We start from the raw sequence: 13,953 nt of genomic DNA on the forward strand, positions 1-13,953 counted from the left end.
GTCAAAGTCTGTGTAGTTTATAAACGAAGAGAGCAACTTGGGGAAGGACTTTATAATCCCCTAATAAAAAATTAAATGAGATTTTTTTAATTCCCCTCAAAATAGTGATCTTTGCAAAAAAAGTCTCATATATATGTATGTATATATATATATATATATATATATATATATATATATATGTATGTATGTATGTAATTTAACAAAGAAGATGAGGTGGAGAGGATAGAGAGAAAAAAGGTGTGAGTGCAAGCACCCAAAGCCTCTCTGAAAAATCATGGACCAAAAGGACTAAAGAGAAAGAGAAGCCACAATAAGAGCCTGAGAGAATGAGGACAGAAACCATGATCCAATGATGGTATGGGGCTTCCAGAGTCATTCTAAATATGTATGGAAAAATATGTTTATGTATACATATACAGCTTTAGTGAAAGGAGAAGGCATTAATTGGTCAAACAGTAAAGGAAAATGGATAGCTGACCCAGGTCCCCCCGGGTGAATTTTCAGGGGGGCAAAATTAAAGGAAGGAATTCTCCAAATGGGTGCATGAGATTTGCAGACAGTCAAGCTCCAGGAGCTAAAGCATAGGTGACACAGAGCAGGAATATAAAGACCATACAGAAAAAGGTAAAGCCACTGCAGCTGGAAAAGAGCCTAAAGTCATGGAAACCAAAGAAAGCCCCAGCCACAAATCACAGTTGAATCTTTCTCAAGTCTCTCAGCATTTATATGTAATAAAAGTTAAGCATTCATTTGGGACAGGTATATGGTAGTATAAATAGAGCAAAGAACATGATGTCAGGAAAGTCCGAGTTTGAATTCAGGTCTAGACTTTTAATCAGTGTGTCTTGGGCAGTCTCTTAATCTCTTCCTCAATTTTCTCAATTTATCTCTCAGGGTTCTTATAAAGATCAAATGAGATGAAAATTGTAAGGTATTTAGCATAGTTCCTGGCACATAGAGAGCATTATATAATTGTTGAATGTTTGTTATATTGTTATTATTTTGCATTTGAATAGTCTATATTTGCTTTAAGACATTTGTTCAAATTTATGGTAATTTAGTGTTGTTTAACTTTAAGGGTAGAATTAGCATTCTCCACAATGGTAGTGTTATACAGATCTGGTTACTTTTCCGTTAAGATTAGTTTGTGTTTGACTTATGTTTGATGATCATGTAAAATCCTTTCCATGTGCTGTAGTGAAGTATTACCTTTTCTCTTGAAATGATGCCTATACTCAGACAATTTTATAAATTCTACTTTTTACTGATTTTTAAATATTTTTTCTGGTTATATAAAAGGAATATAATTGTATAAAAAGGAAATTTGTTCATAAAGATGTGGTTTATAATAAAATAGATGGAATGTTTTCTTTTCAAACTTTCTTTGAAACTCACTATTATACTACTCTGCATGAGTGTTCAATACAAGAATGTTGTTGAAAATTGAAACTAGAGAGAATGAAAGAAATCACAAATGCTAAAGAATTTTTGAAAAAAATGTCAGTATTGCTTATAATTATGAAAAATGGCAAGTCTTTCAAGTATAGCCTGTAAACTTGATAAGTGATAAGCTATGGAACTAATATATACCATATATGAACTGAATATATATATAGCAAAAATGTACATAAATTTCACCCTCTTTAAATATTAGACATTACTTGTGGGTAATGGAAAAAGTGGAGCATTTTTAATCATTTTTTCATCTGAGAGATCTAAGTAAAATATCCATCTTAGATCAAAAAATACTGATTACTTACATCAAATACAAAATTTGACACAACTTCTACACTGTAGTGCCTTACACTTATGTTTAGTAGAATGGAAAGAATAATTGATAATAGAAATGTGACTTGACTTCTGAATCTTCCACTTAATGTACAATGTAGGGGAATTCACTTAATGTCTCCTAAATCTCAGTTTTCTCAGAGATAAGAGGAGGTGGTCAAACTAGCTGATCTCTGAATGCCGTATTATTCCTCCATTCCTAATATGTGGCTAGAGATGAGAATACATAGAGTCAGGTGACATTGCAGATACATATTTTGAGAAAGGACTTTATGATTTTATCTTTTTTATTTTAACTACATTTTATTAGACTACTACAGTAATTTTCCAGTTGAAGCTTGAATTATGTCTAAAGCAATCTGTGGAAAACATATTGAGTATTCCAAGAATCTTAGTGCAATAATATACTAATCGACATTAAGACCTATATGACATTTGGTCCATGACTCTGTATAAAGGTGCAAATATATGTGTTTTATGGGTGTATGACATATGTATGATACATACATGTTGATAAGTAGATTTATTTCCTTTTTTAAGCTCCTTTCTTTGAATTGTCCATTTTCCTTTCTTTTTTTTCCATTGTTGATAACTTGGTCTTTCCACCTGCTGTTCAGCATCTGTTAATGGTTGCCTTCTTTCTACTATCTCTCTACTTACTCCAAGAAAGTTTTTTTGATGATCTCTACTTGCAAATATCAACTCTTTAAGAACTGTATTCACCTGCAAAATTATTGTTATCAAAGTTTTAGGACATTAGCTTTTGACTCAGTTGCCATGAACTTTTATTTTCTTTTTCATCAGTGACTGACATGAAATAATAAATATAATTTTAAACTATAATTAAATTAAATTAAATTAAATTTCATTTCAGTGAATTTAATAATATACTGTATGAGATAAATTGTATTGTTTTAGGCTGATGTGATAGATCAAGAAGAAAACTGTGGAAATTAATAGGAAAAAATGTGTTAATTTAACACCTTGCAATTAAATTTCTGAAAAATTACTACTTGAATGTAAGATGATGAAGCCATGTCTAGACTAGACCAATTCATATTCTATGTCTTTGGGCCAATTTGGTTTTTGGGTTTAAACTTATGTCATTTGTATAATCTCCAATTAGAATATATAAAAATTATTTACTTATACACATGCCAACATTAAAAGATTTTTCATGTTATATTCTATGAAAACAGAGTGTGTTTAAATGTTTATTTACTTGACCTTTGATGTGATTTTGATTTCTTAAAACTTCAAGAAGTCTAAATTGTTCTTTTTCTTTATATTTTAATTAAAGGAAACTGAAGAGCTGAGTTTTCTATCAGCATTCAGTATAGCCAAGTAAAGTCCTGCAATCTGATTTAAAGGCCTTGAGTTTGAATCTTAATTTTCTATTTTTTCTATGTGTATAACCTCAAATAATCCACTTCCACTTCTTGGTTCTTAGTTGTTTTATACTCAAAATGTGGTTTTGGAAATAGATGATTACTAATATCCATAACAACTCTAAAACCTACAATTCTATTAATGATCAAGTTAAATTTTAAAATTTTACTGATTTCTTGTAAGATATCTTTCATCTTTCCTTTTTCTTTACCTACATTTAAAAATATTATTTCTAATTTTTTTCTGAAAATCTAGCTAATTCTGTGAGGTAGAGAGATTGTCTGACTCTATCTGTTTTCTCTAATTTAAATGATTCATAAATTATTGATTTAAAACTCACCTTCCCTTCATGTATGATAGATGTTACTTTAATTTTATAAGTATCTAAGTAGAAAATTTTTTTTTCAGTTTCTTACTCTTTACAGTTATTTTTCTTCAAGAGACCATAATCTACTTTCCTTTGGTTATAATATATCTTGGGCCAATCCTATCTTTTCCCACACTTTTTGATTTAAAAATAAAAACAAACCAATGTAACATGCTCAATTGATTTTGTAATTCCCATTTGGCTTTTTAATGTAACATTCTTATAGAATTTTGGAATGGCTTCCCATTTCTTATCCAGTCTTATTTGAAGATTTCAATGATATTGACTTTCCTTGTTATATTCAAATACATGAGCAATTTTTTTCTCACATTAGAACAATAATTTTCAGTGCCTATACAGTGATAGGCAAATGTTAGGTGCTTAATTAAAGACTGATCAATAGTTTTCTTGATATATGTTTTCTAATAATATATACCTTCTATAATCAATTGGCATTATTGTAACTTGTATGTCTCTTGAGTTCAACATAGATTGGCCATAAACCTGTCCCACCTCCAGCATTTCTCTCAAATAACTTGACCAAATACAACTGGTTTTCTTTCCTATATGTTCTTAATGGTGTGTTTTCAGATGACCTAAACACTGTGCTATATTTCTTCCCAATTGGGAGAAAGAAGGCTGGGCTTATTATTGTTGTTGTTTTGCAATAAAGTATTCACAATAAGGAAAATTGTTGTAAGACTATAGGTTGGCACTTGCTCTACAATTTATCTGTATATTTCTCTGACAAAATATTTTGTGTTTCTTCTTTTGTGGAACTTTTCTGGCAATGTCCCATTCTCTTTTGTCTTCTATGAACCCCATTATTGCTCTTCAATGATGCTAAACTTTAATTCTTTGTTAATATTTTATTTTCCCAACTAAATGAAATAACAATTTTCAATAAACATTTTCTCAAATTATGAGATCTCTCTTTGCTCTGAGATGGTAAGCAATTAAATTTGGGTTGTTCATGTATACAAGACTTATTTCTATATTAATCTTATAAAGATGATAGTGAGAGAATACTCATAAAATCTAAAATCCAACCCCCCCAATAAAATAGTGAAAAAATATTGTTCTGCTTGGCATTCAGATTCCAACAGTTCTCTCTTCAGAGGTGGATAGCGTTCTTTCTCATAAGTTCTTCAGAGTTATCTCGGATTGTTGTATTGCTCAGAATGATCATTCTACAATATTGCTATTACTATATACAATGTTCTTGTTCTGCTTGCTTCACTCTGCATCAGTTCATATAAGTCTCTCTAGTTTTTTCTCTGAAATCATCTTTCTCAACATTTCTTATGTTGCAAAAGCATTTTGTCACAATCATATACCTTGATTTGTGCAACCATTCCCCAATTGTTAAACATCCCTAAATTTTCTATTCTTGCCATGACAAAAAGAGCTGCTTTGAATTTTAATAGTGTTGTAGAAATAGATCCTTTTCCCTTTGTTATGATCTCTTTCAGTTACATATCTAGTAGTAGTATTACTGGATCAAAGGATATATACAGTTATCTAGAACTTTGGACATAGTTCCAAACTGTGCTCCAGAATGGTTGGATCAGTTCACAACTCCAACAAGGCAGTACTTACTGTCCCAGAGTTGCCATATCTTATTCAACATCTATAGCTTTCCTTTATTGTCATATTACCCAATCTGATGTTATTTGAGGTGGTTACTCAGAGTTATTTTAATTTGAAATTCACTAACTAAGTGTTTTAGAACATTTGTTCATATTATAAACAACTTTGATTATTTTATCTGAAAATTATACATCTCTTTCCTTTAAACATTTGTCAATTGGGGAATGACTTTTATTCATATAAATTTGTCTCAATTCTCTATATTATGGAAAATTAAAGTCTTTATTAGAGAAAGTTGCTATGAACATTTTCCCCAGTTTGTTGTTTCCCTTCTCATCTGGCTTGCATTAGTTTTGTTTGTACAAAAGCTTTTTATTTTCATTTATATCTTTTGATGTTCTCTATCACTTGCTTAGTCATACATTTTCCCTTATCCATTGATCTGACAGGTAAACTAATCCATGTTCCCCCCAATTTGCTTATAGTATCACCCTTTGTATCTCAATTATATATCCATTTTAATCTTATCTTGGCATATTTGTCTATAACTTGATTCTACCACCCTGTTTTCTAGTTTTTCCAACAGTTTTTGTCAAATATTGAATTCTTGTCTCAAGAATTAGGATCTTTGGGTTTATCAAACACTAAATTGCTATGGATACTTACTCCTGCATATTATTTATCCAATCTACTCCATTGATCCACCATTTTATTTATTAGCAAGATGATTACTACTTTACAATACAATTTAATATCTGGTAGTGATGATAGTAATCTTCCTTCACATTAAAAAAATAATTCCCTTGATATTCTATGCCTTTTTTTCAAGATGATTTTTGTTATTATGTTTCTAGCTATATAAAATATTTTTTATACTTTGTATGACATTGAAGATGTAAATTAATTTAGGTAGAATTCGCTTTTTATTTTATTAGCTTGGCCTACCCATGAGCAATTAAATTTTTTCCAATTGTTTAGATCTGACATTATTTGTATGAAAAGTGTTTTATAACTGTATGGTGTATGGGGTGCTCAGGGAGGGGTAGTATCTCTGGTATGGAGGGCTTGCCGTGCCCTCCTAGGGCAGCTCTCCAGCCACTGACCCTCACCTGACACCCAGCTCTCACTTGTGGCTCCCAGTAGCTGCTAGCATGAGGCAGCGGCCACACCCTGGGCAACGGCTTCGACAGGCCGGCTAAACCTTGTGAGGGTAGCCATCGGGTCATCAACCCCCAGTGAACCAGGGCTTTGCTCACCCAGCATGTGAAGACTGCTTCGGCTGAACAGACGGAAGAAACCAATAAGAAGGTTCAACGGCTGAGAGGGCGACGCAGCAAAGCACTGTGGAGTGCTGAGGGCGTGTTGGAGCACAAAGGACAACACAGCCATCCAATGCAGCTGAGGAAGTCTCCAGATGTAACGACTTTTCGTGCCACTGGACCCAGGCTTCCAATGCCGAGACAGTGGGACTGTCTCTGTGCATCGACTTTTCCACTTAAATCTCCTTCATGCACAAGTATCTTTGTGCAAACGCACAAAGACAATTGTCATCCTCAGTTACGGAGAGACTACTACTACTACTACATAATGGTAAATAGACTCCCAAGTATGTTATATTTGAAGTTACATTGAATGCAATGTCTCTATCTTTTGCTTCTAGCTTTTATTGGTAATATATAGGAATTCTGAAAATACTGTAACTTTTCTAAGGTTATTATTTCAATGAGTTTTTTAGTTGATTCTCTGTGTTTCTCTAATTATGCTATCTATTATATGCAAACACTTGCAATTTAGCTTCCAGATGTCTTTATTTCCTTCAATTTCATTTTCTTCTCATATTGCTATAGATAGCATTTCTAGTACAATTTTAAATAATAGTGGTGATAGTGAACATTCATACTTCATCTCTAATCTGATATGGAAAGATTCTAACTCATTTCCTTTACAGATAATAACTACTTAATAATGGTTACAGATAGATATTAATTATTTTTTAACTTTTACCTTCTATCTTAAAATCAATATTATATATTGGTTCCAAGGTAGAATATCCCTAAGGACTGGGTAATGAGGGTAAAATGTCTTGTCCAGGGTCACACAACTAATAACTATCTGAACCTAGCACCTCCTATCTCTGGGCTTGGCTCTCAATCTTCTGATCTACCTAAATGCCCCCTACTTATTATTTTAAGAAAAGCTCCATTTATTCTCCTTCTTCCTTTGAAGAGGAGTACATTTTTATCAAAAGTTTTTTCTCCATCCACTGAGATAATCATGTGACTTCTATTAGTTTTATTATTGATGTTGTCAATTATGCTGATAGTTTTGCTAATATTGAACTAGCCCCACATTCCTGGCATAAATCGCACTTGGTCATGGTGAATGATCCTTGTGATATATTGCTGTGGTCTCCTTGCTGCTATTTTATTTAAAAATGTTAAAAATTTATTAAAGACATTTCTCTATAATTTTCTTTCTCTGTCTTTTCTCTTCCTGGCTTAGGTATATGCACCATATTTGTGTTGTAAAGGGAATTTAATAGGACTCTTTTGTAAAATTTTAAGTACTTTATATGACATTTGGCTTAATTGTTCTTTAACTATGCAAAATCCATATTGTCTTGGCATTTTTTCTTACAGAGTTCACTGATAGCTTGTTCAATTTCTTTTTCCTCAGATTTAATTGTTCTATTACCTCTTTTGTTAATCTTGACAATTTATATTTTTGTAAATATTCATCAATTTTAATTAGATGATTAGATTTATTGGCATATAATTACATAAAATTGCTTCTAATTATTGTTTCATTCTGACAGAGTTCTTTGATTTTTTCTTTCCTTTTTTAAATCAAATTAACTAATTCTCTATCTATGTTATTTGTTTTTTTTCCTCCATCAAACACTCCTAATCAATGGTTTTCTTACATTCAATTTTATTAATTTCTCCTCTGAGTTTCAAGATTCCAATTTGATCTTTAATTTGGAATTTTAATTTTTTTCTGGTTTGTTTAGTTGCATGCCCAGTTCACTGATCTGTTTTTCCTCTATTTTATTAATGTATGCATTAGCAATATAAATTTTATCTAAATACTGCTTTGACTGCATTGCATAGATTTTGATTTTATCTCATTATTGTCATTCTTTTTAATGAAGTTATCGATTGTTTCTATGATATCCTTTTTGATTCATTCCTTTTTTAGAATTAAATTAGTTTTCAAATAATTTTTAATTTATTTTGATCTGATCCCTTGCTGATTGTAATTTTTATTATATTGTATGTTTATTATATTATATTATATACAATTATAGATTATTATATTTATTAAACATCATATTTTAATTTATTATATTATATTCAATATGTTGTATTATTATATTATTACATACTTAATATATTGTTATACATTATATAATAATATATTAATATATTATATCTTAAAAGAATACAATTACTATTTCTGCTTTTCTGCATTTGACTGTGATATTTTATAGCTGAATAAATATGGTTGGTTTGTGTGTACATGCTATTTACTGCCATTAAAAAAATGTATTTTCCTTTCTATTCCCATTTTATTTTTTCCAGATATCTATTAAATCTAACTTTTTAAAAATCCCATTCACCACCTTAACTTCTTTCTTTTTAATTTTTTGTTTAAATTTATCTAGTTCTGAGAAGGGAAAGTTTAGTTCCCCCACTAGTATAGTTTGGCTGTCTATTTCAGCCTATATATCATTTAATTTCTCCTTTAAAAATTTGAAGGCTATATCATTTGGTACATACATATTTAATATTGACATTTCTTCCTTTATGCTATCTTTTATTAAGATGTAATTTGTTTCTTTATCTCTTTTAATTAAATCTAGTTTTGCTTTATCTTTGTCTGAGATTGTGATTTTTATATTTGCTTTTTTTCCCTTCAACTGAAATATAGCAAAATCTGTTCTAGCCCCTTACCTTTACTCTGTGTATCTCCCTGCTTCAAAGGTATTTCTTATAAACAATATAGTATAGCATTATGGTTTTTAATCCATTCTACTATCCATTCCCATTTTATAGGTGAGTTTATCCTATTCACATCTATAATTATGGTTACAGCTGTATATTCCTTCCATATTATTTTCTCCTTTTTATCCTGCTCTTTTTTCTCCTTTTAATCTCTCCCTCCTCATAAGTATTTTGCTTTTTACCACTGCTTCCCCCATTTCACACTCCCTTCTATTAATGCCCCTTCCTTTATTTTTTCCCTTCTACTTCTCTATGGGATAAGAAAGTATGGTGGTTATTCCTTCTATGACTCAATCCTAGTCTAAACTTTAATTCTTTAGACACATTGCTATATTCTAAGATTTGTATCCATATCATGCTACTGGAAAAAAATTTTACTTTTAAAAAATTAGGCACTTGTTTGAGGATAAGGTATAGACATTTATGGGAGCAGCAGACAATAAAAAGGCCAGATTCTAAGAAAACTAAATGATGACAAGAATAAATTTTTCTCATTCACAGTCTTACTGGAAGAAAACCAGATTTTTAACAACCTTAAATAACACTGTTGGTAATCAGTCAATGAGCATTTATTAAGCTCTTATTATGCACCAGGCAATATGATAAGAGCAAAGAATACCAAACAAATGCACATAACATTTTCCTTGTCTTCAAGCATTCACATTCTAAAGGGGAAATCAAAACGCAGTTTTATATATATATACATATATGTATATATATATGATATAAATGAAATTTAACCTCAGAGAGAAGACATTAGCAGTAAAGAGAACTAGAAAAAGATTCCTCCTGAAGATATGATAAGAACTGAGTCTTAAAGGAAATCCTGAAATCTCTGAGGTGGATATGAGGAAGGAAGATATTCCACATATTTGGAACAGCCACTAAAAAGTTGTATTGAAAGAGGAGGTATTGTGAATACTTGACCTGAGACTCCAATTACATCTTTCTGAATTGACCTTTCAGGAGAAGTCCAAAGAAATAACACTACCTGCTCTATCATCACTCTCTCTTAATACACATTTCTGTTCAGTGATTGATAACCAAATCAATATTACTGTTGCTATTCTAAAGTGCATAAAAGACTATTATCTTCTGATGAATTATAGTAGTAAGCATTTTAGCTGTTTGATATTACTTCATGTAGCTTTTACTTTTTTGAAGTATTGTTCTACTTATAATTTTGATTCTTTCATTATTATTGATTTGTCATATATTACGTCCCTTTGAGGTTCTTAGTTTGTTGAAATTCTACTATAAAAATAGTCTGAAGCAGTAGATTGAGAGCCAGGCCCAGAGATATGAGTTTTTGAGTTCAACTCTGGCCTCAGACATTCCCTAGCTTTGTGACCCTGGGCAAGTCACTTAATTCTAAGTGCCTTGTCACTCTTCTCTCTTGGAATCAATACTTAGAATCAATTCTAAAGCAGAGGGTAATGATTTCTAATATATATATATATATATTTACATATATACATATATGAAATTATATGTATATATGTCCAAATCTTTTCAGACTTGTGTTTTCCAGACAAAATATTTTTGAATGAGTGGTTGAATGATTATTTAATTAAAAACAAACATGTCTCAGAACCTCAAGATCATGTCATATAATGATCAATTTAAACAAATGAGTTCATTTATTATGTTGTATATGGCTCTTTGTGGGGCGATGTTAGCAGTCTTCAAGTGTTTACAGGGATGTCATGTAGAAAATGAATTTCTTTGTTCTTCATATCCCCAGAGGGAAGAATTAGGAGTAGTGAATAGAGAAGTTGGAAAGAGAGAGGTTAGAGTTTGGTGTTAGGAAATTTTTCTTAAAAACTATAACTAGGTCCAAATGGAAGAGGCCATTATTGAATGTAGTGTATTCCATCTCATTAAAAGTCTTTAATTAATGACTTGGTAACTATTTGTTCCAGGCTTCCTCTGGATTTGAAGGTTTAATTCAATTTTATTTAACAAATTGTATTAATTACCTACTGTGTAAAATAGAATTTGATAAGTCTTGAAGATACAAAATTTAGAGAAACAATTATTCTCTTCAATGAACAATTAAAGTAATAGCAGGAATAACACAAAACATTACATATATATGTTATATGAAAACTCATTAGCAAGTGTCAAATATAATGTCATAAAGATATTTTTCAACAATTTACAAATTGCTGAATGAATGGTCATGTTTAAGGTGATCACCTCAAAATAGTAACAAATATTACCATTGAAACAAAAAAGTGTGGAAACAGAAAGGAAAAAGATCTTCATAGATAAAAATGTAAATTGCAAAATATAAAATTTTAAAAAGAATTGAATACACATAAAGAGATCCAGTTACAATAAAAAATATATGATGGCAATGGAAAGAAAAGATGAAAAATGTACAGATGGACTACATTATATATGTACATATATTCATACATACACTATTATAACACTACATATATGCAAACATATACATTTATGTGTATATGTGCGTGTGTATATCTACATTTTGCTCAGTACAGGTATGTAACCGAAATATACATATATAAAAGTGATATAAAGAATTCCTGGAAGAAAAAAAAAAGACAACCAATGTTGTGATTGAAAGCAAACAATCTTAACAAATTATATTAAGAAAGATCAGGAATCTTATCAAAATTGATATATGTGAATTGAAAAATCACAAAAGCATATTCATACAATGATAAATTCCAAAATGCAGTAGAAATTGTTATTATGATATGGATTCTCAGAAGACTAGAATCACCTACCTGTAGGACAAAAATAGAAATAAATTAAAACAAAAAAACAAAAACAAACCAAAAACCACAATTGGAGAATTCATTAAAGACTTTACAAATCTAAGCAACAAAATTACACAATAAGACCTGATGAGACAAACTGAGAGTTCTCAATTTCTCATAAAAATAATAATAAACAAAGATCCTAAATATCATGTTCAAATAAATCCTACTCGATATGTGATTGTAAGTATTAAAAAGACAGTAAAATGAAGATCTCTTCTCATACTATAGCTATCAAATTATAGTAAAGCAAAATTCTTAGATGATTCTGAGTTGCTGAGACTCCAAATTAGAGAAACTTTGTAAAACTTTCCCCAAATCTTAGACTCTTAAGGATTTCCTAGAGCAACAGAAACTTCTTGGCTTAGGAAATTGCTAGCAACCAAGAGAGTTCTGTTTATTTTTAATGTCCCAGAAACTGAAGAAGAAATACTCCTCTGATATCTCTGTCATCTTGGTTCAGATCTTCACCTCCTTATGCCTTGACTATTTCAATAGACTGCTAATTGATCTGGTTGCCTCCAGTTTCTCCCTACTTTAATCCATCCTCTACTCAGCTATGCCTGTGCACAGGTTCAACCATGCCAACCCCCTTTAATAAAATCAAATCTAGTAATTTCTTATTGACTTTAGGATCAAATAAATAATCATCTATTTGTCATTCAAAACCATTTATAACCTAGTCTCCCCTACTACAAACACATATAGATTTCTAATTCTTTATGCCTTAAATTCCTCCACATACTCTTTGATCCTTTGACAATCACCTCCTTACTATTCAACATATTCAAACTCCCAACTCCAGGCATTTTCATTAGCTCTCTCCTAAGTCTTGAATGTTTTATTTTCATATTCTCTGTTTTGTGGCTTCTACAGTTTCCTTCATGTCTCAGCTTAAATACCACTTCCAAAAGGAACTCTACCATGAACTTTTCTCTACTGTAAGTGATTTGTATACTTTCATAAAATGACAAACATGGAAATATGTATTGTATATAACACACATACAACATTTATCATATTACTTGTCATACTGGGAAATGGGTGGAGGAGGAGAGAAAGAAGATGGATAACAAAATGTAAGAAAGTAGTTGTTGAAAACTGCATAAACATGTTATATGGAAAAAATAAAGTTAAAAAATAAATTTTAATTAAAAAAATTTCCCAATTTCTTTTCATTGCAGTGTCTTCCTTCAATGGATTATTCTCTACTTTTTTTTAAATAACTTATTTCTACCTAGTTGTTTACATGTTTTCTCCTCTATTATATTATGAGTTCCTTGAAAGAATGGATTGTTTTTTCCATTGCTTTGAATCCCCTTCATTTCTCATTGCATCCCCATCAGCCCAGGACAGTATTTCATATATAGTAGTTTAATAAATATCTTCTGACTGATCAATAAACCCAAATTTAGGGACTTCAGATACAGGAGGCTGAGAGAAAGGACAAAATATGTGAGCAAGAAGAAACTCTGAAAGTGATAAAGAGCCAGGGTGGTAAATCTATGACATGTATTTATGCCTTCAGAGGCATGCAGAGCCCCTTCTGTGGGCGTGCCTGCAGTTGCCATAGCACAGAGTTCACCAGAGTTCATTATTAGAAAGTTAGAGGAACAAATGGCCCTGCTGCTCCCCTCCTCCACTCCATGCACCTGAGGACATTCCTCACTAGCCCTGCCCCTCTGCAGAGCAGTCCAATGGGAATAGTTCCTCCCTCCTCTGTCTAGGGTAAGGGGGTGGCACTTGATTTGGACACTCAATCTCTAAAAGGTTCGCCATCACTGTTATAGCATGTAAAAGAGGCTACACAGGTAGTTGTGATAATTACTCAAGATAAGAAATATTTATTGTGCTTATTGTCTGTGGGCAATTCTGTTCTAAGCACCAGTCATATAAAAGAAGGCAAAAGCAATCCCTTTCCTTAATGAACTCACTTTCAAATTAGGGAAATAATATGTAAATAACCAGGTACAGATAATATGTATACTGGGTAAATTGGAAGTAATCTTAGAATGAAGGACCTAGC

The sequence above is a fragment of the Monodelphis domestica genome, chromosome 3 (genome assembly GCF_027887165.1).
Source record: "Monodelphis domestica isolate mMonDom1 chromosome 3, mMonDom1.pri, whole genome shotgun sequence".
In the NCBI taxonomy this organism is placed as follows: Eukaryota; Metazoa; Chordata; class Mammalia; order Didelphimorphia; family Didelphidae; genus Monodelphis; species Monodelphis domestica.